This window comes from Rhinopithecus bieti, unplaced genomic scaffold (genome assembly GCF_001698545.2).
Source record: "Rhinopithecus bieti isolate Rb0 unplaced genomic scaffold, ASM169854v2 scaffold_52066, whole genome shotgun sequence".
Lineage (NCBI taxonomy): Eukaryota > Metazoa > Chordata > Mammalia > Primates > Cercopithecidae > Rhinopithecus > Rhinopithecus bieti.
In genome coordinates this window covers 315521-320942 of record NW_016820486.1, presented here as the reverse complement: position 1 = coordinate 320942, position 5422 = coordinate 315521, and the positions used below count along the sequence as shown (strand labels likewise).

The 5422-nt window shown below is 43.8% G+C and overlaps 1 pseudogene; it reads right to left on the bottom strand.

The window, feature by feature from the left end:
• Positions 1 to 2056: 2056 nt before the first annotated feature.
• LOC108520432 (serine/threonine-protein kinase 24 pseudogene) overlaps positions 2057 to 5422 on the bottom strand; it is a 6736-nt pseudogene continuing 3370 nt past the window's right edge.

Below are 5422 nucleotides of genomic sequence, written 5' to 3'. Positions count from 1 at the left end.
GGAGACATGTGGTGAACATTACCTTAACCAAGTAATCAAAGTTAATATCCTCAATGATGGGACAAAGTGACATCGTGCACGTGCTGATGTGATGCACTGAGAATGATGCAACATCACTTCTGTGCTGCCAAAAAAGTATAACCTGAGTGACGAGGAAAGCTTAGACAAACCCAAATTGAGGGACATTCTATAAAATAGCCAGCCTGTATGCTTCAAAAATGTCAATGTTATTTAAGTCAGAGAAAGCCTGAGGAACATTTCTAGATTAAAGGAGACTGAAAAACTGTGACAACTAAAAGCAGGATCTACATTAGATCCTGGATCAGAGGGAAACATGCAATAAAGGACATTAGTGAGACAGCTGTCTAAATATGAATGTGGACTGTATATGAAGTAGTAATGGATTAATGTAAATTTCCCTATTTTGTTAGTTGTTACGTAAGAAACTACTCTTGTTCTCAGGAAAATGCCTGCTGAAGTATTTGGAATGAAGGGACAGGATGTCTCCAATTTACACTCAAATGCTTCAAAAATATATGTAAGGAGAAATAAGGCAAATGTGGCAAAATGTTAACAATTTGCGGAATCTGGACGAAGGATAAATGAGAATTCTTTGTACTATTCTTACACCACTTCTGTAAGTTTGGTGCTATTTCAAAATAAGTTTTTTAAAATCCTGCAATGGCTCCCTGTTCTCCAGAGTAAAACCAAAGTTCTTAAAATAGCCTGCAAGCCCCTGTGTTATTTGGCTTTTTATCACCTCTCTCACCTCTTCGCTCTGCTTCTGACACATTGACCTCAATACTGCCCTTAGAAAGGCTCCAAGCACCCTGCAGAGTTCAGGTTATATCCTCCTGCCCAGAACACTTTTTCTTCAACTATCCCCGTGGCTTATTCCCTCATTTCCTTCAGGTCTTTGTTCAAACGTCACTTTTCAGTGAGGACATCACGGATCACCCTATTTAAATTGCATTCCCGGCTGGATGCAGTGGCTCATGCCTGTAATCCCAGCACCTTGGGAGGATGAGGCAGGTAGATCACCTGAGGTCAGGAGTTCAAGACCAGCCAGGCCAACATGGTGAAACCCCGTTTCTATTAAAAAATACAAAAATTAGCCAGGTATAGTGGTGCATGCCTGTAATCCCAGCTACTCGGGAGGCTGAGGCAGGAAAATCACTTGAACCCGGGAGGCAGAGGTTGCAATGAGCTGAGATTATGCCGCTGCACTCAGCTTGGGCCACAGAGCGAAAATAAAAATAAAAATGCATTCCCCACCCTCCTTCCAGAAATTCCTATACCCCTTTCCCACTTTGCTTTCCTCTATGGTTTTTTTTCACCTTCTAATATGTTATATGCTTTATCTATTTTTTGTGTTTGTTTATTGTCTGTCTACATCCAGTAGAACATAACTTCTAAAAATCGGTTAATTAGTTTTAATTTTATGAACCAAAACTAAATAGAAGCACAAAACAAACAAAAACCCCGAAACTGTTACAGACTTTACCTTTTATTTTTGGCCTGTCGAATATTTACTCCACTGACATTATCTACAGAAGCACTTGGCCAGTTTGTACACAGTGATTCCTTATGCACACTGAAAGGGTCTCTGCAAAAATGACACTATATACAAATCTGTACACCCATCCTCCAGAGCAATTCTCCAGCTCCCAGAAGAAGTTATCAACTTAAAGCAGGATACTTGAGTTTTCATGTCTTTAGTTGCCTTATCATGATCCCAAATATACATTTCAGGGTTTGTTTTAGTTTTTAAAGACACTTTCCTTGAATATGTGCACTATGGTTAAAATTTAAAAAAACAAAAGTAATAAAATAAAATGATCACTGGAAAGAGCTGACCCTCCCCACCCATGTGGGAGACTTCATCTGGCTGTGGCACAACGAGAACTGTGTGTGTCCCTGGACAGGCGCCTGGCATTGGTGTGGCCCCCGGTGGCGCACCTCTTCAGTGGAGTCAGGGAAGGCTCTCGTTGACTTTTAAAAGGAGGAGGATGAAGAAGAAAAAAAGGAAAACAAAACCCCAAATGCGAAAGGAATTTCAGAGGGATGAAGTTTCTCCACCACTTAGAGAATATCTGTGGAGCTGCTGCACAAGCTGGGCCACCATGGTGTAGGAGATGCAGGGGCACACCTCCTCCGCCAGGTAGGTGACCCCTCGCAGCTCTTCAGTGGACCCCAAGTTCCCTCTGCACGCCTGGCTCTTCTCCTTCGACTCTGCAAACAGAGGAGAAACAATTGTAGATAAACACTGAGAGAAAGGCCTCTTTGGGATGTCTTTCATCTTATTTCTGTCTATGTCCGATGGCTGCAGAGCTCCATTCTCAAGCTTCTTGGGATATTTTTCTCAGATTGTGAAGACCCAGTCCCCAGAATTGCTGCCCCCCTGAGGCTTGGCCATCTGTTTCCGAGTTGGAATCCTCAGAGCTCGAGTCTTCGTGGCTCTGCTCTGTCTTCCATCTCTTATACCTGTCCATGAGCTCGGTCAAGTAGGAAGTTTTCTTTGCATTGCGTAGTATAAACTTGTGCTTAAATAACTCCTTAGCAGTGGGTCTAAAGCTCGGCTCCTTATTCAAACAGGCCTCCACAAACTCCTTGAGGGGTTTACTGTAGTTTTCTTCCAACACTGGTGGGTTGTTCTTTGGAATGAGGAATAAAACTTTCATGGGATGCAGCTTGGAATGAGGTGGTTCCCCTTTTGCAAGTTAAATAGCTGTTATGACCAAGGACCAGATGTCTGCCTTTGAGTCGTAGGCCGACTATTTGATGACCTCGGATGCCATCCAGAACAAGGTGTCCACGAAGGTGTTCCTTTTGATCTGGCTGTCTGTCAGTTGGCTGGCCATGCCAAAGTCCACCAGCTTCACCTCGCAGTGCTCAGACAGCAGGACCCTGGCCACTTTAATGTCTCTATGGATTTTCTTCTCCGAATGGAGGTAATCAAGTCCTTTCAGTATTTCTCTTAATATAGTAGCGATCTGGGTTTCATCTAACGGGCCAGGTTCTAACAGATCTAGTGCGGAGCCTCCATCAGGATGTTCCATTATTATCCATACTTTTGTGTCCTTCATACATCCTTCATGTATCCATAATACTTGGTTACGTATGGACTGTCACACTGACTCAACACTGATTTCTTGTTGAATGTCCTCTCTCTCATCTTCAGCTTCTTTCAGATCAATGATGTTTATGGCAACCACTTTCTGAGTCCGACTGTCAATGCCTTTGAACACCTCGCCAAAGGAGCCTTTCCCAATATTCTCTAGTTTTGCAAAAAGGCTTTCTGGATCTGCCTTTAGCTTCTGTGTGCCGGGCAGGCCCGACTGCACAGCGAGTGAGCCGTGGCGCTCAGGACGACCACTTCCTGGACAGGAAGGCCGGGTCACGGATCCGCGAGAGCCGCGAGGCCCGCGGGCCGCGCACAGCCCTCCGGCGGCCGGGCCGGCTAGAGTCAAAGGCCACCCCGGGCTCAGCGGTGGGCGGGCGGCCGCTTCTTCCCGCACCACGCCAGGGAGGGGCTGCAGGGGGCGCGGGGCCTTGAGCGAACTGCTGCTGGGCTGGAGCTGCTAGGCCTGGGCCCGCCTAGAGCCTTTTCTAACTCCCCCAGCTGCAACATTAAATGCAGAATCTTTGCTTACTGGGCTCACATCTATTAATCTGATCTGTTCCAACTTTAAAACAGAAACTTTCTGAGGGGAGATAGAGTTATCTGTTTTGTTCGCTGCTGAATCCCTAGCATCTCAGAATGTTGCCTGTACACAGTGGGCACTCAAATGATCGCGGACTGTATGAATACTGTTATGCTTGAGATATAAGTTGCAGAAGAATAGGTAATAATAGCTAATACTTAATAAAGCGTTTATTATGTACTGGGTAGTGTTTTAAGTGCTTTACATGTATCATCTCATTGATTTTATACAAATAATAGAGGTGGATATCATCATCACCATTAACTCCTCCTCCTCCTCCTCCTCCTCATCATTTCTATGTTGCAGATGAGGAAGCTGAGGCAGTGAGACATTAGGAAAACTAAGTAGTCTGGCTTCAGAGTCTGTTTTATTAGCTACTGTGGTGCCCTGTCTCTCTTGTGGTATGACCCCTTTTATAGTATGTTTAAAAGCATGAGCCCGCTGCAGTGGCTCACACCTGTTATTCTGGCACTTTGGGAGGCCGAGGTGAGAGGGTTGTTTGAGGCCAGGAATTTGAGAACATATGGGCAATATAGCAAGATACTATCTCTACAAAAAATACAAAAATTAGCCAGGCGTGGTGGTGGATGCCTATGGTCCCAGCTACTCTGGAGGCTGAGGTGGGAGGATTGCTGGAGCCTGGGAGGTGGAGGCTGCAGTGAACCTTGATTGCGCCAATGTATTCCAGCATGGGCAACAGCCAGACACTTTCTTGAAGGAAAGACAGAAGAAAGAAAGGAAGGAAGGAAGGAAGGAAGGAAGGAAGGAAGGAAGGAAGAAAGAGAAAGAAAGAAAGAAAGAAAGAAAGAAAGAAAGAAAGAAAGAAAGAAAGAAAGAAAGAAAGAAAGAAAGAAAGGCAAATGTATGTGATGTTTAAAAACATGTAGTATCACTATGCAAAATAATACTACACACTGTTAAGGAATGCCCACATACGTAGTGAAAGTATAAAGGAATGCATGGGAATGACAATGAGCAGGTAATCATTCGTAGCTGGGTGGTAGTTTTTAAGTTGACAATCAAATATAATTAAAATTGTCCTTCAAAATCTCTTAAGGAGTTATCAGCATAGATGATTTTTCCTCCAGCATTGGACCCTTTTGCTGTTTCTACTGTTGAGCTCCAAATTCAATAGCTGGCTTGCTATTCCCCACCAATTTGGCCTGGTGGGATGCTCATAGCAGGAAAGGGAGAGGGAATGAAGACGGCTTGGACCTTCAACAGATTAAGGGTCTTTTCGTGTTAGAAACAGGGACAGAGTTGCAACAAGTCAACCAGCTCAGCCCTCTCTGTGGGAGGACAAGTAAATCAGCAGAGCCATATGGCTATCTAGGCCTTTGAGTTTCCAGGCATGGATGGCTCATAACATCATGTGATAGCCTTTTCTGGCGCTTATCAATTCCTATTGTCAATAATGACTTATTTATATCTAACTTACATCTCCCACTGCAATTTCAGCCAATTTCCTACTTCTCTGTAGATATGGAGAGCAGATGGTCAACGTTCTCCTTATAACCTTCCAGGGAATGAAAGATACCCATTGAAGCTTCCCAGGTGACAAATGTTTTCCTGACAAAAGAGTCCCAATTTAATTTTCTAGTCAATTATTTCATTTGTGCTATGTTGGATTTTTAATAAAACATACAGTGTTTTCCTTTGAAAAAAATAACACATGCAGATGACTATAATTCTTACAGTACAAAAGCATGTTCAGTGAA